This window comes from Anser brachyrhynchus (assembly GCF_964034855.1).
Source record: "Anser brachyrhynchus genome assembly, chromosome: 6".
NCBI classification, from domain to species: domain Eukaryota; kingdom Metazoa; phylum Chordata; class Aves; order Anseriformes; family Anatidae; genus Anser; species Anser brachyrhynchus.
This window is the reverse complement of record NC_137700.1, coordinates 3907891-3931888: the sequence shown is the minus strand read 5'-3', so window position 1 is coordinate 3931888 and position 23998 is coordinate 3907891. Positions and strand designations below refer to the sequence as shown.

The 23998-nt window shown below is 40.9% G+C and overlaps 1 long non-coding RNA gene across 1 annotated transcript; it reads right to left on the bottom strand.

Annotated features, from left to right (window-relative positions):
* Positions 1-14424: 14424 nt before the first annotated feature.
* LOC308197210 lies at positions 14425-23174 on the bottom strand. Its single transcript, XR_013952685.1, has 2 exons — positions 19005-23174; positions 14425-17638 (listed from the first exon to the last, which is right to left on the bottom strand). It is a non-coding gene; the product is annotated as an uncharacterized lncRNA (long non-coding RNA).
* Positions 23175-23998: the final 824 nt, after the last annotated feature.

Here is a 23998-nt window from a genome sequence, read left to right as displayed (position 1 = left end):
AAAGGAATCCCCAAACTAAACACACAAAGGAAAAATTTCCATCAAAACTCTATCAGTATTACTTTTAGCTTCTGCAGAACTAGTGGCTGATGCCATTTCTTTCACTTTCGTAGGATTTTAATCCATTACAACTCTGGAGTCTTTTTAATATAAAAATGCAAATGACATTCTCTGAGGGGAATCAGTTATTTATTGCATTTTTGGAGCTTTGCAATTATCTATTAATTATTACCTATTATCTAATAGATAATGGTTGCGATTTATATATAATTGTTGCTCACGCTAGTAATGGAGCACTATTACTTTACTGCCTGCGCTTTTCTGCTTCGTGTGCACAAAGGTACCTGCATTTCGCTGCTACTTTACTTCTGTCTTTCCAGGGCTCACCCTCTACCTCACTGTCTACTGCACCAGTCATGATGGCTTGGTTGTGATTCTATAATGAGCCTAGCTTTTGAATACACTTTTTCTGGGCGTCACTTTGTGATAGCAAGTTAATTTGTGAGGGCTTATCACCTATGACCTGCTTCTCAGGTACACGTTTGGCCTCTGTTAAGCAGAGAGTCAATCACAGCTTAAGATTTTGTCCAAGATGCCATTCACGAAACTGAGTTTAACCTTGACAGAACTGAGTTTAACCTTTAAACCTGAAGCTCCGTTAAAGAATAAAGCAGCACCCAAGCCAGGAAATAGAAGTTAATCGTCACTTTACCCTGAAACGCACGTAAAGCCGGTGAGCTATTCTGTGCTGGCAGGATTGCTGCCGGGATGGCCGACGAGGCGGCGGGCACAGGGGGCCACAGGTCCTGCTCCCCGGGGCCACAGGTCCTGTCACAGGGGGCTGCCGGGGGTCTCCAGGCGCCGGGAACAGCGGCAACAGCGGGGACAGAGGGGACAGCAGCGACAGCAGCCGCCACCTCAGCCGAGGCCGTCTCCACAACTGCCACAACGGCCTCGGAACGCCGCCCAACTCGGAGCTCCAGCGTGACGCCTTTTCAACCTGGCCGCGGTGCTCACGGCTAAAAGCAGAGCGTTTCCTCCGGCGTGTCTTTACTGTCGGTGCCGGACCGGCCCTCACCCCGAGCTCTCCCTGCCGGGAGGGCTTTGCGGTTGGGGTTTCCCTCCCGCCGCCGCCGCGGGCAGGCCCCGCGCGCAAGCTGTCCGCGCTGGGGAGCGGCATGTCGCCCGCGGCGAGAGCCCGAGGGCGCGACACGAAAAAGCCCCGACACGAAAAAGCCCCGACGTGCGGGCGAGGCGGCGGGGACACGGCTCTGAGGGAGCGGCCGCTTCGCCCCGCCGTCCTCCTCCCCTCCCGGGCCGCCCCGCCGAGCCCCGTGCGCCTCAGGTGCTGCCCTGAGAGGGCGCTCGGGCACTGGGACAGCTGCCCAGGGCAGTGGTCGTGGCACCGAGCCTGACGGGGGTCCAGAAGTGTTTGAACAATGCTCTCAGACATAGGCTCTGCTTTTGGGGTGGTCCTGTGTGGAGCCAGGAGTTGGACTCGCTCATTATTGTGAGCCCTTTCCACCTTGGGATGTTCTCTGATTCTAGGTCAGCAATCCATTATCTGATGAGAGGTGTGGAGTCATTCGAAGGGAAGAGAGACCAAAACACTTCTGGTTTCCAGAAGCGGGTATTTGGTAACCAAACCGATGATTCCTTTTCTTCTAGAGCGAGTAGCAGCAGGGATCCGCTTTACAATATGCTGGCAACAAGGAAACGAAGAATTGCAAACAAGACGTAGGACTTGAGCAGCAGCTTGTATACATGCATCAGCTTATAAATGAGCACACAGCTGAGCGATAATGCAAAAATTGGACAAACTAAGAGAAGACGTTAACTGTAAATTTTATAGGTATACACTTTACTATGACGTAAGAACTGGGCAAGACCTTTCAGGGAAAAGAGCTGTTGGCATGTAATTTGAAGTAAGCTTCAAATCCCAGAGGATGATTTTGTTGGAACTTTATTCAGCTGAAAACGTGGAAGCCTTGTTTCTGCTTGTGTTAGTTACAGCTCCAGTTTACTTTGGTTGGGAGGGAAGGCATTCCAGGCTAACGTGCTGTACCTGTTCCAATCACAACCAAGATATGCGTGACTGGAGTCACTCAAGCTCCACCTAAAAGATAGAAAATAATATAAATTGGCTTAAGAGAAAGGGAATCTTGGGGGAGATACTGTCACGAAGGATACCTTCTGACATCAGTCGACAGGCTGAGCCTCTCACCCTCCCCCCCCCCGCCCACTGGGATGCTGCGAGGTAAGATCTGAACGCTTGGTTATACCAGGCGTCTCCACGGAAACTTAGAAATCTCTAGTGTCTTTATGCTTTTTAACGTCTTAATACCTAGGCCGTGTACCTGTGCATTTCATGCATGCTAGCTTGCTTTTGCAGACAGTGAATTTATCACTGGCAATCCAAAGGACCTGTGTATCTGTTGCCGTAATAAACTGCACTTAATTGCATTGTTCCTGGCCGTGACAGTTCTCCTTGAACGTGACTAGAGCGAGGGCGTGCTGCGTTGTTGGTGGATCCGTGGCCGTGATAGTTCAGTACCCTGAAGCCGACCGGACCCATAACGGTCAATCGGCTACACCCCTTAATGCGACACTACTAAAGGAAGAAGATGACAGGGCTTGCACGCATTGCATTAGGCTTTGCATGTGAAAACATCCCCAAATAATTTCACATGCATTTACCGTTTTTAAAGGGAAAAAAACAGGAAGGTGTAGTCCTTCTGTAAGCTACAGCTCTTGATAGTTAAGGCATCAGCATTCACTCCTTTGCTTGACAACAAACTGTGAACATACAGAAGAGTTAAATATTTTCATTGCATTCTTAAAGGCGATTTTTCAGACTTGTGCTTCAGTTGTTGGAGTTGAAGAAATCAGTAGACGCCCTTACTTTTACGTTAAGACCAAAATCTTTATCTAAGATTGTGTTATCTAACACAACTAAACTCCCACCCCCACATGTTTTTTTGGAACTTCTGAAAGATCTTTCTGCAGTCCCACTCTGATGGTCTTTCAGTAACATACAAACTGCCGTGGCAGATTCTGTTACAGTGCTTTTCTATTGACAGTGTGCAGAACACTCAAGGTAAAGCCCCTCATTTTGCAGTGGGGACATAAAGTGTTTCTTTGGACGCTGCTGCTTCTGTTAGTACTCATTTTTTCAGAAACTTGTTGAACCTGAGCTGTGCCTACTGCACCAACGAATGCTTTCATGACACAGTATTTTGTCAAAGCAGTTTTGCTTCTTGGAGCTACAGAAGCAGCTCTGGCTACATGATAGGGAACTGTGCTGCACTGGCAAAAACAGACTTACTTACAGACTTAACACCACTTGCTAACTTGATCTATTTCAGATCTCATTTTAACTTTAAAGAACAATCAGTTTTGCGGTTCCTGTCTTACTAAGTTGCCTTGTTTTGCATGGAAGGTCAGCCTGTGAATGTTTTGCTTTATTGCATGCTTCAAAAAAAGGCTGAGAGGAAGAGACTGGAGGAACCTTTTCTATTCTATAGACTTTCCCCCACGAATGTGGAATTGCAGGCTACTTGGATGAATGTTCGAATGTGAGTAAGGGAGCAAGCCTCAGCCAAAGGAGGTAGAATCCTTGCTTAAGAGGAAGTAGCAGTGTGGGGACATCTTTGCTTAATGGGAGCCATTTAAACTCTTCATAGAAACTCAATAAGCTCTACATCTCATGCTTGGAAAGCAGTATGGTTACGCAGCTGCTAACCTAATGACTTGAGTCTTCTGCTCTGCAACCACGTTTTGTTTTCAAGCAGTGCATACATCAGTTTAGGCTTTGGACAAGGAGATTTGTAATGCAAATAGTGATAAACCAGAATCAGTGCTACTGACGAGTGTAATGGTGAAATGCAGCAAATCAAGTGTTCCTGGAGAACTGTGAGATTACAAAACCAATAAGCCATGAAGCACCTTTTTTTTTTTTTTTTAATCAATTCTTATATGCTGAAATAACACCTTCAAGAAAATCTGTTTATCCAGCCAGGCGACGGTGTCTACCTGTAAGCACAAAGGAAACGCCTTGAGAGTTCGTTTGCTGTATTTGAAGTTCTTATACCCTGCAGAAATAATTATTTAGAGTAACATGTAACTGAGGAGATCGTAGCAGGAAGTATATTATTTCTAGCATTAAATTGCTGCCCCGTTGCCAGTGCAATCTAGGGAGAGAACTGTATATAATAGTTAAACTCCCCTGGACTGACTTAAATTTTAAAATATTCTGACAAAGTAAGCTCTAAATCACTTGACATTTTGAACAGTTTTAAACGGGTACAAAACCGAAGCTTTATAAACCAAGCAGCATTTATAATGCTTCATATATAAAAACAATGCCTATTTTTAAGATTTGTTACATATCTATGTAGATACGCTTGCTGGAAAAGCCAGGTCTGTTGTAGACCAAATGCTGCAGATTAAGACTTGTGGCTTACCAGTTTCATTTCTGTATTTTCTTGGAAAATGTTTCGAGTTAGAGTTTAAATATAAAATGTAAATACTGTACAGATATATATTGAAATAAGTATTCCTTGGTGTACACAGGTGATTTGCATGACAAATACTCTGTATCGATCATTGTTAAAAACGTAATGTTCTGTGTAAATCCACTGCGTATTAATCTTTTCATTTATCATCAAGAGCTGTTACTTAAGCCTGGACATTCTCAAAAATAAAGTGTGAAACTATATACCATTGTGTAGCTCCTCCTTTATCAAGAGTACATGCAAGATAATTGCTCCTTTTTTTTTCTTTCTAGAGGATGATTCGATTTTATAGCATGGATTATAACCGCTCTTGCAAGTGACCTTCTTTTAAGCACAACAGTTTAAATGATCAGGTTACAGAGAAAACCCTTTCACTGCAAAATAGATTCAATAAAGACTTGTGGCTTACCAGTTTCATTTCAAAACCCAAGGTGTTGGGTTTGATGGAAAAATGGTTGGTTTGGATGGTAAAAAGGTCGTCGGTTTTGATGGTAGGTTTAGTCTGAGTATTGAAGGCTTCCATCAGTAAGCTCTGCATCTGAAAGACAAAGGGAAGAAATGTCATTCCCTGTTGTGATACTCAACATGGAACTGTCTGGCTCAGTGGTTTTCTTTCTAAAGAGAGAAGTCACAAGCCTGCACACGGCTTGATCTGCTCTCTGACTACAGGGCTGAACTGACTGGAGAAGGCAGCTTCCAAAGCCCTCCCATTAAACTGACTGCATTTCAGTTCCATGCTAAAATTGGTCAACTGTACAGAATATTAGGACAAAGCTACCTGCTTTGATAGCAAACGGTAGACCTGAGGTAAGTTGCATTCATTTGAAGGTTTGACTGGACGGCATCCTTGTTTTACTAGTGATCTTGTGGTCAAGCTGACCAAATCCTAGCCACAGAACAGAAGCGTTCAGAAACTGGCTAGAGAGAGCACTTATTAGAGAGAGCAGGAATTTAACTGCTTTAATGCTGCTCTTTCTCTCACGTATCTGGAATTTCCTTAAATCACAAATTATCACTAGCTGTCCTTGTTAATTTATTCAAAGTAACATGAGTCCAGGTGAAAAGGCACACTCTAACAAGTCCTCAGTTGTTCCTAGTCTGCTCCTAGCTTACTTGAGAGGTTCAGTACAGTTAAAAATAAATAAATAAAAAAATAACCTGCTGAAGTGGCCTTTTTCAGATTAGATTCCACCATTCAGAAAATCCTGCTTAAGAGACGTTTTTTCTTTTCTTTGAAAGACTGACCTTCCCCCACATGAAACTAATTAGTATCTTTAGGCTTGATGAAATACATGAATTCCTCAATTTACCAAAATTGCTTTGCACAGCCCTCCCATCCTGCTTATGTTGCAAGCAGTGTATCTAAGTGGGGTACTGTTGGGGTACATCTCTTTCACTCATGTAGCCCAGTGATCCCAATGCCCTGGACTTGTGTAATGTGTGCAAGACATTTACTTTCTCCCTATACTTTTGACTGGTTTAGAAAAAACGATTTCGCCATCTGCTGGCCAGAGAATTCACCGAAGCCCAAAGAGCATTAGAGCAGACGCATTTTCTTCTGTGCTATTCCTGATTTATCAGCTAGAAGAGACACAGTTTAGTACAATCAGGATTCTTTTGACATTAGTAGCATAAAAAGTCTATTTTTGCAACACTGGTATTTGAAAGACCTCCGTTCAGTCCCTGATTTTGTTCTTGATAATGGGACAGATTGTATTAATGTTTGCAAGAATGTGTGAACAACCAGCCTCCCCTCCATGTCGTATTTTAAGATTAAAACTTGTGGTCGTCCCTGTCTCAAAACACAGACATGCTTTGCAACAATCGCACTCCCTCTTTAGCTTGAAGGAACTTGTCAGTGCCAGAATCTACTGACTATGGCAATTTACTTCATCATCCAAACCGGGCAGAATTTTTGAAAACCTCTTGCAAGATTTCACTTCTCCAAACACTATGTAGAAGACATTCAGCTGTAAAGCAAGAAGATGAAGTCCTTTGTTTCCTATGCCAGAATGACATTTTCAACACTGAACAGGATTGTCACCGACTGTTAACTGGTTGTTAAGTTGTGGCTAGGTATAAAATGTAGAAAATGTTTAAAAATAAAACTTGCCTTTGGATAGTGAACAGTCTTCTTCGGGGATTACTTCAGTTACCTGTAAGAGGAAAACAGATGATTTGGGGGGGTTGTTTGTTTTTAAGAACGGGTGCAGTCTTGCCAGTAATTTAGCTGGTATTTTTCAAAGTGACCTCTTAGAAACTTTACAGCTCTGTTGAATCAACATGTCTCTAACCCTACAATTAAATAATGCTAAAAGATGCAGCAATTTATCTTCCTGCAAGTGCTTATTAAGATATCTGAGTAACTGCGACCGTGGCTTCATCACAGATATATATATATATATATTTGATACTACACACTTCTGCTCAGAAAGAAAATCACGGAAAATGTAAAATCTCATTTGAGATGTTGAATTTGTTGCAGTGTGAGATCTTCTTCATCACATGATTCTATTCGTAATTAAACCATATTATCTACTGAGAGACCAAGATTACGACAAGAACAGCACAGAGTTCAGCATGAAGCCGATCAGGAGCTCAAGTTTGTATTTATTTTTTTGTAAGGAGATGTACCAAGCTGGCTTTTTTATTGTTTCATCAGCACATTTCTAAGCCTATACGAGCAGGGGAAAAAAAAAAACAACAAGTAGAACAACAGCAGGGCTCCTCAGTTCACAGCATGATGTCGCTTTTTCCAGGTGAAAAGCGGAGCCATAAGTGGCAGTACACTAAAGCCCTGGCATGTTGAGATCCGAGAGGAGAGCTGTTTGGCCCTCCTTTTCACTCCTGGGAACCACATACCTCAAAACCCAAAGACTATGGGATATATCTCAGAGAAATCTTGGGAAAGGAGAGCATGAAGAGCATGTTTGTAAATTTATTTCTCCCTAGGCTTCTTCTGCTTCTCCACGAAATACTTGTTTGAATATAACTTTGGCAGCAGTACTTATGCTGTTTTGCACCTACCACATTTAAAACTCCTACAAAAAACTGAAAAGTTAGACTGAAAAGCATCTCTTTCCGTTCTACTTTGTAAAGCTGCATGTTTTCCTCATGCAAAACAACAGGGGAATGGAAGCTAGAAAAGGAAATGCTGAATGTAAAACAAAACAAAACAAACCTCAGCCCTCCAGGACAAAAGCCGATAACTAAGTGCTTTCTAACATGCTGATTAGGTTTCAAGATGATACCGCTTTAAATAAGTGTAATTGTCTGTCCATAGGCAGAAGCTGAATAATGGCAGGATGAATATCTATACTTAATTTTTTGTTACTGTCTTCCTGTAGCACACAGGGACTTGTTACATTTAGGGAAAATGCTAACCTAATGGAGGGTTTAAACCATAAGCTAGTTTGTTATACCAAAATGACTGAGAGAACAAAGCATAAAGTGTTTTCAGATTTCTAGTACACCTTGATTGCTATCCATTAAACTTAAGACAGGTTAAACAAAGCACAGGAAATAAGAGAACTCCTAGTCCCACAACTGGCAAATTGTGCGCACACTTTCCATTCCTGAGAAAATAATACACAAACCTGAAAAATGCATTTAACTGAGAAACGAAGACATCCTTGTCCTATTGGAAGACTAAGGTGACAGCTCTTGGGCTCAGTGATTTTCAGATAAGCTCCAGTCTTCAACTTGCAGACACCAGTGACAGCTCCTTTTTTCGCATTGAAAGGGAAAATGTTTCAACAACACATTGAAAACATACTTAAGGGACAAGAAACAAAATCAAGACTGCAGTGAGAAGGAAAACAGAAAAACAATACTGGGAAAAAAAAAAAAAGAGAAAAGAGAAAAGACCTTGGTCTTTGTATCGACCAACGAGATAAGCCTTACACATTTTTAAGTTTATTTTTGACGATTGATTGATGCGTTACCAGATATTAAGTACTAATCAAGAGCAAATATTAACACTAGTAAGAATAAATCCGATCCACCAGCCCTCATTCAAAATACATCAATTTCTAATTTGGAGATAACGTCTCTCTGACAAGGAAGTAGAAAAGCTGTAAATACCGATATAGTTTCCTCTCCCGATGTTCCATATACATACCGACGCTGTTCCTACACCTACACTCTGAGCATAAATTTATGTTGACATGAGTATCGGGTGTTATTTCTCTCTCTGTTTGCCTTGAGAGACTCTCCTCCTGTCCACTGAAAAGTAAACTCAAGATTCCAGATCAGTTAAGACAGTTGCTAGCCCCCCATTCAGAGTTCTGCAGCAGCGCTGTTCAGATTTTTCAGCAGTCTCTTTACAAAATGACCACTTATAAGTGTACAAAAACACTTATCACCTAGCTTCTCAGTAGGTACACGTTTGGCCTCTCTTAAGCAGAGAGTCAATCACAGCTTAAGATTTTATACAAGATCCCATTTTCAAGTTTGGGGTTATTTCAGAAAATCTTTTTGCCTAGAAACAGTACTACTAGTAACACTTGAACTGGTTTGCCAGCACAACCTTTACCCTGTTAGAAATGATGCTGACTTCTACCTTCATGTAGCATACATAGTGTCCTGTGCGACAGTTGATTCCATGATGCACCAGCACCGCATATAAGGCGTAGAGGAGTGGTTCTCCACTTGATTGAGACATGTAGGCTCGGAGGTCCAAATACTCAGGATATTTTACCTCCTAGAGAAAGACCAAGAAGATAGAAAAATTACATCAGAGTACTTCGCGGACTAGCCAGAGAAAAACACTTCCAAAAAACAGAGACTGGAATTATATGAATATATCTCTTGATTCACTAAAAATAAGTCTTCCCATAAGCAACGTTTAATACTAGAAGTTGCAGACAACTGTTTTCTGATGAATTAGCCTTCTCAGAGGAAAGTATATGCTTCTTGTCAAGCAGGAACTTTACTGATATTAAGAGAAAAATGGAAAAAAGAGAAAATGAAAATAAAAGCAGACCATTTCTCTATATTCTTAAGGTATATTCTTAATATACCTTGTTGATCTTTCCACCTGTGAAATCTGCAAATCTTTTCAGTGATATTGTGAGAACGTTGGAAGAACGGTGTATGGTAAATCTCTTGGATGCAGGAACCATCTTTTTACACCTTGAAAACAAGCAGAGACAAGTGTTTGAAAGCATCTTCTTTTTCGCCCCCAAAACAAACTCCTTTTAATGTCTCACGCATGCTTATGCTATTTGAATGATATTTACTTGCATCATATGTTTGGTTTTTTCTTTTCATAAACCCATGCACTGCATGTCACGTTTGTTAAGACAGAGAAGAAGGTAAGTTTTACCAACAACTCAGAGCACAGCAGGAACAGGATCTCTCACGAAAGCGTATTACCAGGGAGTTATAAAATATAAACAAAAAATAGTAAAAATGAGTTATATATAAGACTAATAACAGTTATCAGCAATGGAAAAAGTACTGTACATGTGCAAGGCCTTTCCTTTTAAGCTCACAAAAAGACGGAAAATTCTGGCTTTAAGTGTGACTGAACCGATCACACCTCAAAGAGCACATTAAGGAAGGACCATGCAATTCAGATGTGAGGTGCTATTACAGTTCTTTCTCTTCCTCAGACATCACTTATGAGAATCCTGAATACGCTGCATGTTGCTTTCTAGGATCCGCAGGCTAAGACGAACCTGGGATTAAATTGCTTTAATAACCTATTGGACGCTCTTGATTCGACACCCTAATTTCCTTAGTATCCAACAACAAGAAGTGGATACTGCATTTTTCATTTAGAGGGGTCAGGCATGAATCCTACAGAACTGAGCCGGGCACTCTGTGCTTTTCTGAGGGGATGTTTGACTAACAGCTTGTTTTGCCAAACCATCTTATGCAAATGTTCAATTGTTTCTCACATACGTAGAAACATCTTACATATTGATCAGCACAGAGAGCGCCTGGACTCAATAGGCTTTCCCTGTGCACGGGTTAGGCTTAAGGGAGCTCATTTCAGACATTAGTCCACATCGACAGGTTTCACAGTTCAAGAGCTGTGCAAGACGCTGTTTAGTGAGCCAGCACAGGCTGCTAACATTCATTACCACAGAGCCAGCTCACATTCCCTGACACTCAATCTAACTTTGTTTCACAGTGAACGCTGGGACCTGCAGGAACCTGCTGCTGCCTTCCACTCCAAATCATTCTCCACAGCTCCTTGCTTCAGCTCACCACTACTACGAAATGAAGCAACAACAACAACAACAACAAAGCTGCGTCTCCTTATTTCTAAATGAAGTTAAAGGATAACTTACGCTCTAAGTCATGCAATATATAAAACTAATATCTAGTATTAAGACATAATTAGTAATGATCTTACTCGCTACATTTATAGCAATTCTCTCCATCCAGCTCTTCAGGTTTCACAAATAGTTCTAGAGCTCTGGTAACAGATGAAACCGCCTAGAGGAGCGAGAGAGAAGAGCGTAAAGTCACTGTAAATTCAAAATTCCAGAGACGCACTAGGAGTTTATAAGAGAACCTGACTAATACATACTTAAGCGATCTACTATGAGCACTGTCAAGAAGGAGGCAGAAAGAGCATGCTCAGCGTTTACCTCACCTGGAAGTCATTCTACTTTGAAACAAATCATTTTCCAGTAACGCAGACAGCATCTATAGTGTGCTTTGTCATCAATACTGGCAACAAATCCAACAGTCTAACAATTAGACGTATATTGAGGTAGAACAACAAAGAAGTGTGACAGTATTATACTTTGTGCAGCAATAAAATTCTTTCCCCTTAAACCCAATGCAGACGTGGAGACTATTTACAGGGGTTCCACAGAAGGACAAAGTCCAATCCACTTTCTAACCACCACCAAGCTCTTATATTTTAACATTGTACGTGGTTTGGTTTTTTAAGTTAAACAAGTTTAATTTAGAAAGTTATACATGTACTTAAACATCATGAATTATATTTACAAAACCTCCTACCTTTACATCCAAAGTGATATCAAGAAATGCCTCATACGTATCCGAAACTGCTTTGCAATTCAAGCACTTCACTGGAAGCAAAATATAAATGCTTAACAACACGTGAAGGAGACTAACTGTCCACATTCAAGTTGTCGATAGATACTACTTCAGACAAACTACAGACTGCTTTACTACCGACAAAAGACACAGATCAGTTCTAAGGACAGGAATATTTTTAAAAGTACCTCTTGATCTTAGAAATCCTCCAAATATTTGATGAATGATGGTGGTAGCTTGAGAAGATCTGTCCAATCTGGAAATAAATTATAATCAGACCTCAGAAGATTTAAGGCACACAGTTAACTCTTCAAAGAGTTTTATGAAAACCAAGGATGACCTAGACTTTCAGTTTTGATAGTAAATAAAGGCCTAAAAGGTGCTAGAGAACGTATAAAAGTGAATTTGTTTATGCTTACTTGGTGCTTCCATTCAAGCACGCTTCCTGCATAGCATCAACAGTATAGCGCAAGAACTCGTGTGCGTCTTCTTGACTGCCAAAACGGAAATGTTGTCCTATTCCTAAATAAGAAGATGATAGTATTCACCTCATTTAAAAATGAAGTAATTCTCCTGTTTCTAAAATCTCTCTTCTTTACAGTGTTAAAACCATTTATACACATCAAATAATTATTTGAAGATTACAAGATGCTGAAAAAGAAACACATCTGAAGCCACTTACGACTGAGATTATTGATAACACGCGTAGGCTCGATGGCATCAACAGTGCAACGCAGGGCCTGGTTAATGTGAGTCTCCATCGTGCACATCATGCAAAAATCTTGTTCACGACCTGAAGAGTGAAAGAAGAAAGCATCCCAGTCTAGCGAAACAGACATAACTACAAACAAACATATAAGTAACATTTAAACTATAGATACAATATCCACTCTCCTTGTCCCAACAGTCTCCTAACATTTCATTTCACACAACTTTATAGAATAAAAATATCCATTAAGCCTGTATTCAAGTGCATTTTGTGATGAGAAATCTAAAAGACTACTGCAAAGTCACGTTTGTAAAGGCTGACAGGAATGTGAACTCCACAGGTTGCAAAATGTATGAGGAAAGAATATTTGACCTTGATGATACAGCATTAAGAGAACGTGGGTTATTTTCAGCACAGTGCTGTCAGGTGAGCTTCATGATACAGAGCTACGAGTCCTTTGGGAGAAAGGAAAAATTACAGTAATGTATGTAATAGTACTTCTGCCCTCCTTTTTTCAACAGGATTCTCAACTGAAACGATTTCTATATACAGGAAGAAAACAGTTAAATTTCTAGGTATCGATACAAAGATACCAGCCTAAAAAGCATACAGGTTTAGTACAACATTTACTTTATAGTACAACATTTTATTTAGGACAAAATCAGTCTAGATTTTAATACAGTCCCACAAAAAAATCTAGTCGTGTTCATAACAGCTCATATTGCTTTCTAGGTTTTTTTTTTTTTTTTTTTTTTTAATTGGTTCAACAACGAACAGACCATTTATTGTAGTGCATTATGGAACCTCGGCTGTGCAGACTAAAGACCTATGATGCCGACATCCTAAATTTTATTGCCTTTCTAGCAGCAGGAAGCCCAAATAGCCCAAATGCCAAATGTTCATTAAATGCATTACTGTCCAATGCACTTCATTATTCCCATGAAGCAAGAAAAGATCCTTTTAAAAAAACAAACAAACAAACAAACAAAAAAAACACATGGTGCATTAAACGCACTCCATATGCTATTCCGAGCCCACTGCTAATACAATGCTCAAAGCCAGCGTCTACAGGTAAAATCAGGCAAGTAAGTTTGTCTCACAGAATCACTGCTGTTCTTTCACCTTCACAGCTATCCAACAGATTTAAAATACTGTTAGAAAGTACTCACATGCCTGGCTGTGCTCAAGAGAAAGCATGTAATTGGCAAGTGGGGGGGGTGTAGGTCAAACACTGTAGAGTAGCATTAAGAAAACACGTGTTGCCAAGATTGTACAGGCCAACTCCAACACTTTGTGTTTCTTGCCAATCCATACGTATCTTCTCAGGTGGAAAAAGAATCCTTTGTGGCGGAGCAATTCCATCATTAACAACTGCAAGAAAGTTATATTTAAAAAGAGATTTTGTTTGTTTGTTTCTAAGAAAGGTATTAAGTATATATAGGTATAGTGAATATATAAAGTATATATAGGCATAGTAAAAATACTATTCTGCGGGAGCACCTAGAGGAACTAGCTACAATCCAAAACAGAAAAACTTATTGCAGACACCTTTAATACCGCCATCTTCAAATTGGCTGGTCAACACAACGTTTTGGGAAAAAAAAGTTTAGTCAACCATTTTAATTTCTTCCTTATTATATGCTTTTTTCCTTATTATAACTTCAACCACAAACTTAGACTTGAAATTATATGGTAATAAATGCAAGGACAATGTAAAAACAAATAACTAGGAATGACGGTACCCCTACAAATATCAGATCTTTTCCTGAGCAATCTTAACATTCAAAAACCTGTGAATAATGGAACCTGTGAATAGCAACAATCAAACACTTTTCTTTGCAAAACAGAAAAGATATGGATGAATCAGTGCATTACAAAATGCTCCCCATATTTCTCTGTCGACTGTAAATATATCAAAATTAATTTCTGTAACGTCAGTCACTTCAGTTGCCTTAGGAGAATCGCTTTGGAAGTCTTTATTCACAGTAGTCCCGTTCTCTATCAGTGCAACAAGTAAGAACTGCACTTTCTACTTTTGTTTTGAAGAAAACGGAGGCAGGATAAAGCGCACACTTACTTAGATCTCTTTGGGCAAAAGGCTTAGATTTTTCAGAGGATCTACAATAAATAGCACCTCCACATCCTTGTGTTAGCGTTCATGAAAACACATAATCCACAAAGTGATTATATGAAGGTGCTTTATTAGGCGCCGGAAGTTAGGGGCATGCCTGCCCAAATCTAACTTCGTCTGATTTGTTCTCTTAGTTCTCTTTTATCTCCTAAGATACTACATATGCATTAGGTTTCACAACTCATCTATGCATATTCATTTCCTAGCTCCACCTAGCCTCGCTTCGTATGCTAATTATCTTATCAGTCCTTCTGCGCTTGCGTATCACTCTCTGCTGGTCGTCCGGGTGATCGTCGGGATGAAGTAAGATGTCTTCATCAGAGTTGAACTTTTTAACCTTTCCTTTTCACGCATGCTCTCTGAGCCCTTGGTCTCAGTCCAAACCGCAAGGTTGGTTTGACCCAGTTCCCAGAGTCCAAGAAGCCCCAGTTATCTAGATGTCTTGCAAATTGAGCATTCTTTTAATCCTCCTTACTCCTCATCATGAATTGGTGCATTCTCATGTTACCCTTGCACATATATTTTGTATCTTCCAAGCGCAGCCTCGGAACAGTACATCGCAAATGTAACATACTAAACAATATTGTATTATTTCTTCTTCTATTACTAACATTTCCCCCCTTTGAAAGCATTTCACTCCTTTCGAGGAGGGCAAATGCTTTCACTAACTAACTAAAATATTTTACAGTCAGTGCTCACCAATAATATAATCATGGAAAATTACATCATTAAGAATCAAGGAAATTACAAAGATTAGGATTGTCACAACATTTCATAAGTCCACCACTTCTGCTTTATGTTACGTTCACCCTTCTGGTTGGGTTCACTTGATCTGAAACTGATCTTGTCTATTCGGTTTTCATTCCATTTCACCTCCTGGGTTCCTCAGATTCTTTCTCTGAAATCCAAAGTTGTTAGATGCCGGTGGAGGATATTGAGGATGTGGTTCCATTTGCTGAGCAATAGTTTGCATCACTGTCCGGTTCCAGGTTGTCTTCCTTAGAATCAGACTTTTCAGCATTATAAATGTTAACCAAATTAGTACCCCTACAATCACCAATATAATTATTGTCTCCAGTAAGGACTTAACCCAATTACTAATATTCCATCCACTAAAAATTTTATCCAACCAGCTTGTTGTCATATCTTTCTCTTCCTGTTCTGCATCTTGTTCCACTCGAGCCAGTTGTTCTATGACATGTTCTACATCAATAGTCACATTTGAAATGTGGATGCAGCAATGATCAATATGATCTTTTAGAAATCCACATACTCCATGTTCCTTTAATAACAGTGTATCTAATGCCAATCGATTTTGTAGCACCATTTTAGTTGTAGATTGTAGTTGGATATTAAGGTCTCTAAAGCCTTCTTTCGTGGCTCTCGTGCCTACTCACTTGTCCTGTAAGTTTATAAATCATTTCCCTATTTCGATAAGTAGCTACCTGTGCAAATAGAGATTCTAACGCCCAACTGAATTTTACTCCATCCGAGGGTTCATGCCATATATCTTCATCTGCCCCTTCTTCTAAACTTCTTTTTGCCCTACTAATTTGTAGGGTTTCCAACTTTCCCTTAAAAGGAGACTTTTTCCATATTGGACGCAGTGTGGGGAGGGAGTACTAGAGTTATTTCTTTTACTTCCCCATCTATCGGCGGGTGTGTAGTCCAAGTTCCATTACTGGCTGCCCATACAAATTGTCCTGGACTTTTTATGGTACTATAGCTACAATCCACTGCGACTTGACTACCCTGGCTATTTCTTTCCGAATTGTACTTAATTCCTCGGCAAGCACATCCTGCCCTAAGAGCTATCAATACCGGAAGTAAGTGCTTGATATCTTCATTATTACTGTCGCAAGTATATTTCTTCTCACAAGTCCACCAAGCTACCTTTGTTGACTCTTGTCTACCACTACTGTCAACCTGGCTTACTGTATAAAACTGATCAGTTCCATTCTGCTTCCCCTGCCATTTAATACACCATGATGTATTCCCTCCATACTGGAATTTCTGCAATAAACTTACTGTCCAATCACTATCCCACCCTTTCATTCCTTTTGGCTTATTTTTCTCTTGACATTCCCAAACAATCTTTTCTCTAACTCCTTCTACTACACGTAGTTCATCGTAATAACACTGTCCCACATTCTTAAATCTGCCTATTGTTATGAAATGGTAGTTCTTCTTTTCACATTCAGACCTTGATGTTGGGGGGCTCAGTTTCCTATAGTATTGTGTAACATTTATCCTCTCTAAAACTTTCACTTCTTTACATTGAATTGTTCCATTTCCTTTTACTTGGGGCAGTGGGGAGGTTATTATACCCCACTCAAGCGGGTCCCCTGTTGCTTTTGGAATGGGCAAACAAGCAGTAATTCTATCAGTTCCTTTCATTATGGCAAAATCTTTAATCAATCCTACCAGTAAATTCTCTGATGGTTGCCTGTGTGGGATCTGTACCACTTGTGTCCATGGTACCTGGCCCTCTCTTTTTCTTCTAGATCCTTTTCAGTGGGCTACCAATATTCCTTTATCCAATTTCGGATATACCAATATCTCTCTTATCCCGTAATCTGTGCTATTTTCATGTGTTACCACGCACCGGCAATTTCCTTTGTTGACTTTAGTAACACTAAACAGGGTTAAGGTGGTAGCTCCTCTCAGTTGTTGGCCCAATTCTATGGTTATACTTACGTACGCCTTCCCCTCCCATCCAGCCTTCAATCCTGTATTGTCCCTGGTTGTGTCTACGTATATTTCCTGGCTCTGTCCGGAGTCATTTATTTTTTCCCAGACCACCTGTAGAGAGCTAATTGTTATTGGTTTATCGTTGTGCATTCCACATTCCAAAGTAACATTTTCTCCTTTGAATATTTCCTCTTTCTTATATTTTTCTGGTATTTCTAGGAACCCAATTACAAGGTATTTACACAAAACAATTACTGTTATCGTTACTGTTGTTAAGAACCCCAACATTGTATGGTTATACGCGCTTCATCTGTAGTTTTATATCTCCGATTGCTCGCACTGACCAAAATTCGGGAACCTTTTTCACCCGAGTATAATGAATCCAAGCATCCACCCCTTCTACCTTTACAGCTGTAAAAGTAGTCAATAATACTTGATAAGGTCCGGCCCACTGTTCTCTCAGGGGTTCTTCATTCCAGTTTTTAATGTACACTTGGTCACCTGGCTGAATGTCGTGGACAGGATTTTCCAGTGCCAACGGTCGGTTCCACACCAGAACACTTCGAAGTTGAGCTAAAGTTTTACCAAGAGACAATACATAATTATAAACATCCTGGTTCCCTGTTATATGCATATTAGGATTTGGTTCTGGGGATTCATAAGGCTTTCCATACGTAATCTCATATGGGCTTACTGACATTCCACTCCTTGGCTTTATCCTTATTCTCAGTAAAGCTATAGGGAAAGCTTGTGGCCATTGTATTTTGGGTTCCTGGCAGATTTTACTGATCTGTCCCTTTAGAGTTTGGTTCATCCTTTCTACCTGTCCACTAGATTGGGGTCTCCATGCAGTATGTAAATTCCAAGAAATTCCTAATAGCCGACTTACGTCTTTAACCACAGATGAAACAAAGTGCGGCCCCCTATCCGAGGATATTCCTAATGGTACCCCAAACCTCGGAATGATTTCCCGCAGTAACCATTTTACTGTCTCTTTAGCTTGATTGGTGCGACAGGGAAGGGCTTCTGGCCATCTGAAAAAGGTGTCAACCCCTACTAACAAATACCTACATCCCCTAGTCCTAGGTAACTCTACAAAATCAACTTGCCAGTAATCTCCTGGTTCTATTCCTACTCTAACTCTTCCCATTTCAGCATGTTTTCTTGCTACTGGATTATTTTTCAGACAAATCTCACACTTTGACATTACTGATTTTGCCATTGTTAACATATGTGTAGAGATGATGCTACGTTTTAAAATGTTACCATTGCCTCTGCACCCCAGTGACACTCATTATGTCTTGTCTGAAGTATTTCTCGCATCACCAAGGGGGGTATTACTACCTGGCCCGTAGCGGTTACATACCGTCCATCAGAGTTCTTTCGGGCCTTTAGGAGATTTGCTAATTTCTCATCCTCTGGTGAATATCTTGGTTCCTTGGGAAGATTAAGACAAGTGGGGCCTACCTTGAGTGGTACCAAAGCCATTACATTCCACACCTCCCGAGCAATTTGTCGAGCTGCTCGATCTGCCAGCCGACTCCCTTCTGATATTTTCAAGGTTCCTCCTTGATGAGCTTTACAGTGCATAATAGCCACTTGTTTTGGTTTTTGTACCGCATTTATCAAATTTAACACCTCCTCTTGATATCTTATATTGGCTCCTTGTGAGGACAACAGCCCTCTTTCTTTCCATAATGCTCCATGAACACGGACTACTCCAAAAGCATACTTTGAATCTGTCCAAATATTTACCATCTTTCCTTCACTCAGTTCCAGTGCTCGAGGTAGGGCTATCAGTTCTGCTCGCTGTGTTAATGTTTCAGGTGGTAAAGGTTTTGCTTCGATCACTGTCTTCAGGGTTGTTACTGCATACCCTGCATATCGTGTTCCATTCTCCACAAAACTACTACCATCAGTAAAAAGTTCCCAGTCATACCTTTCAAGGGGTACATCCTTCAAATCCTCGCAGCTGGCATGGGTATGTTCAATTATTTCCACACAATTGTGTTCCAACAGTCCTTCTTCTGGAACAGTTCCTAGAAATACTGCTGAATTTAACAGGTTAGTTGCTTTCAAGGTTACGTCATCTTGTTCAGTTAGTATTGCCTGATATTTCATCATTCGGCTGGGTGATAGCCAGTGGCCCCCCTTTTGTTCTAAAACAGTTGTTACCGTATGTGGTACAAAAACTTCAATATATTTTCCCATTTGAAGGCAAATAATTTTCTACTATCTTTATCAAGAGGTATGCAAAAGAAGGCATCCTTTAAATCTATCACAGTAAACCATTTATATATCTCTCTCACAGATGTTAACAATGTGTAAGGATTAGCCACTACCGGGTGAATGTCCTTTGTTATTTCATTTGTTGCTCTAAGATCTTGTACCAATCTATACTCACCATTCGGCTTCCTTACTGGAAAAATTGGAGTATTGTATTCCGATTTACATTCTTCCAGAATCTGATGTTTGAGAAATTTGTCAATAATTTTCACTGTCCCCTGCCTAGCTTCTATCTTAAGTGGATATTGTTTGATTCAAACAGGTTTGGCTCCTTCCTTTAATTCCACCTTTACCGGTTGTGCCAGTTTCGACTTCCTTGGTACATCTGTTTCCCATACTGTTGGTATAACTGCATTTTCTACTTCTCTTGGAATATTAACAAAGGGTTTATCTTTGATCATTAGGATTTGGCCTACTTTGGACTCAGGTACCTTCATTATTAATTCTCCATCCTCAAAGGTTATTGTTGCATCTAATTTAGCTAATAGATCCCGTCCCAAGAGTGGCATCGGGCATTCTGGTACATACAAGAATTCATGGGTTAGTTCCTTACCCCCAAAACGCAAATCAAGGGGTTGTAAGAATGGCCGTTCCTCCTCCTTCCCTGTGGCTCCAACTATTGTAGTTGTCTTAGTTCCCAGTCGTCCTTTTAAACTATTTAACACTGAATATGTTGCTCCTATTACATTTACAGACTAATTAACACAGAGAAAGAAGCTCCTGTAACCACCAACAACAAAAAATTCAAGCCTCTCTCTTCGTTTCCTAGCTTTATTTCAACTAGTGGACCTGCTAGGGTAGATGCCCCAGGTCCCCGTCATTTCTGACTGTTGTAAGTTTATCCTGCAGCCTAAGACAAATTCTTTCTGATATCAGGGGCCGATTGCCCTAGAAAGAGGCTAGCCAATTGACTCTGTTTGTTTTCTGAAGCCAGGTCCAAATTTTCTGTCTTTTTTTTTTTTTTTTTTTCCATTGCATTTCAAAGTTGGTCCAAAAATTCAAAAATTCCATAGGTTTTCTTTTGGACCTTGTTGGAACAGATTCTCAATTCCCAATTTAACCAGATTTTGGTATTTACATAATTTCCGGGGTGGTAAGGGTCTCGGGGGGGGGGGGGGGGGGAAGGGGTCGGTCAGGGGAATGCAATGGTTGAAAGTTCCCTGAGCGGTCCCATTGGCAATCTGAGCTCACACAGGAACTCAGGTTGTTTTAAGAGTTAGCAGCTTTTCTGTTTCCATGACAACTCTCTCCCGGACCCATCATGGTCCCTCCGCCCCAGAGGGCTCACACCGCGATTTTGAGATCTCAGCCTCGGGTTGAGGCGGAACTATTAACATTCCTACATCCTCTTCCCCTGCTCATTCAACTTCAAACAGCTCTGTTAAATACTACATGCCACACAGCCTTTAACACCTTCAACAACCCTTTTAACACTTCCTTTATCTTCCTCCAGCCTGTACTTTTCTAATGCCAACACCAAAGGCTCAGTCAGGGACCAACTTAATTCCATACCTTTTCCCTCCAAGATGCTGAAACAACATATCAGTATACAACATTTCATCCTATTTTCCTTCTCTCCTCAAAAACAACATTAATTGCAAGACACTGTTATAGTCGATTGATCCATAAAGTGGCCATTTAGTTTATACAGTGGCCACAATTGATTGCAATACTTAGTGGAAATCCTCTTGCTTTCCGCGCCCCCCCCCACTCCCCCTTCCGACAATATCCTTGCAATGTGCCAATATACACCCAAGGAGGCTTTCTTTAAAACGTCTTTGTTTTGGATATTACCCATTTCCTTGATTTTCCATTCCCTTTTATTTATTTATATTAATTACTGTCCCTTGTTTCAATTTCCACGCAAACCTTTTTATTGCAGGTTTTTACTATGTTTTCCTAGTCTTCTCAAATGTCCCAATTCTCTGGAATTAAACTCCACATACAAACTTCACTATTTCAGATTATTAATGAGCCCCGTTCCAATCGTAAATCCACAGGACTTCGGAAAAACACCTGAAGCACTCAGCCTTCCGTCTTCTAGACAAACAATACCACCTTTTCCACAAAATTTACATTTCAACAAGGCCGAATTTCAAGCCGAATGCTAATTTTTCTCATGCACTTTGTTAGTAAGCCTACACAAAACAAGGAATCACTCCTGTGTATCCATCAAGACGGGGGTTTAAAAGGGTTTACCGAATTCCCAGGGCTCAGGCCCGAACCACCAAAGAAGTGGCTCTCCGTTCTACCGCTTTGATAATCAGTCAGCCCCCCTCCCCCGATACTTGGGAAACCGACCAAACACCACCGCAAATATACCGAAACTTTTAAACTGTTACTTAGATAATGTTCCCACCTTCCTCCTTGTCACACTCAAAACATTTAAGAACGAAACAGGATTGCAAGATGCACCGCCGGGCCCGTGTATTGGGCACCACCAATCAACATTTGGATAAAGCAGCACTTCTTTTCGGTCTGTCATGCGCTTCGTTCATCTCCGGCCGCTCCCCTCGCGGAGAATACGGAACCGCGGATCAGAACTCCGCACTCGCTTCGCAGCGATGCTGCGTCTCACTCACAACACAATCACGCAATCACACAGAGAGGCCCCTTGCACTCTCGCTCACAAAATAACATTAATTGTAAGATAGTATTGTACTGTAAGGTTCCGTTTTCTGGCCAACTTTCTTGATCTTCTAGTTCATACTGTGGCCACCAAACATTACAGTAATCAACCAGTTTACCCTTTTGTAACTCCTGCCCGAAACACCCCTCCTTCCAGTGTGCTAGTAAACAGCCCAAAGGGGAGGATCGCGGTACCGAAGCATTACCGCCCAGAATACTTTTAAGTTTTTCCATTATCAGCTATAGCTTTTACCGAACCGAACCAGATGCTGAGCCTGCAGCAAAACCAGACCACTGATGCCGAACCTGCAGCGCTTTCGCGACTGTCTGACGGACGGCGCCTAGGCTTACCACGGGAATTCCCTAGCCCAACCGTGCGTGGCTTTCGCCGCGTCTGACCGGCAGGCTCCCAGACCAGATCGGTACCGATTACCAGAAAGCACCTTTTTCTTACCCTTTCAGAGGTACGTTGTGAGCAGCGGGGGTCGGTCGTGGCCGATGGCTCCCCGAGAAACTCCTCGGTGCCGGCTGGAGCGTGATCAGTTCGCGAGCCGCCTCAGCAGTGCCCACGAGGTCCCATCTGGGTCGCCAAAATGTTAGCGTTCATGAAAACACATAATCCACAAAGTGATTATATGAAGGTGCTTTATTAGGCGCCGGAAGTTAGGGGCATGCCTGCCCAAATCTAACTTCGTCTGATTTGTTCTCTTAGTTCTCTTTTATCCCCAAGATACTACATATGCATTAGGTTTCACAACTCATCTATGCATATTCATTTCCTAGCTCCACCTAGCCTCGCTTCGTATGCTAATTATCTTATCAGTCCTTCTGCGCTTGCGTATCACTCTCTGGTGGTCGTCCGGGTGGTCGTCGGGATGAAGTAAGATGTCTTCATCAGAGTTGAACTTTTTAACCTTTCCTTTTCACGCATGCTCTCTGAGCCCTTGGTCTCAGTCCAAACCGCAAGGTTGGTTTGACCCAGTTCCCAGAGTCCAAGAAGCCCCAGTTATCTAGATGTCTTGCAAATTGAGCATTCTTTTAATCCTCCTTACTCCTCATCATGAATTGGTGCATTCTCATGTTACCCGTGCACATATATTTTGTATCTTCCAAGCGCAGCCTCGGAACAGTACATCGCAAATGTAACATACTAAACAATATTGTATTATTTCTTCTTCTATTACTAACACTGTCAGCCTTTACAAACGTGACTTTGCAGTAGTCTTTTAGATTTCTCATCACAAAATGCACTTGAATACAGGCTTAATGGATATTTTTATTCTATAAAGTTGTGTGAAATGAAATGTTAGGAGACTGTTGGGACAAGGAGAGTGGATATTGTATCTATAGTTTAAATGTTACTTATATGTTTGTTTGTAGTTATGTCTGTTTCGCTAGACTGGGATGCTTTCTTCTTTCACTCTTCAGGTCGTGAACAAGATTTTTGCATGATGTGCACGATGGAGACTCACATTAACCAGGCCCTGCGTTGCACTGTTGATGCCATCGAGCCTACGCGTGTTATCAATAATCTCAGTCGTAAGTGGCTTCAGATGTGTTTCTTTTTCAGCATCTTGTAATCTTCAAATAATTATTTGATGTGTATAAATGGTTTTAACACTGTAAAGAAGAGAGATTTTAGAAACAGGAGAATTACTTCATTTTTAAATGAGGTGAATACTATCATCTTCTTATTTAGGAATAGGACAACATTTCCGTTTTGGCAGTCAAGAAGACGCACACGAGTTCTTGCGCTATACTGTTGATGCTATGCAGGAAGCGTGCTTGAATGGAAGCACCAAGTAAGCATAAACAAATTCACTTTTATACGTTCTCTAGCACCTTTTAGGCCTTTATTTACTATCAAAACTGAAAGTCTAGGTCATCCTTGGTTTTCATAAAACTCTTTGAAGAGTTAACTGTGTGCCTTAAATCTTCTGAGGTCTGATTATAATTTATTTCCAGATTGGACAGATCTTCTCAAGCTACCACCATCATTCATCAAATATTTGGAGGATT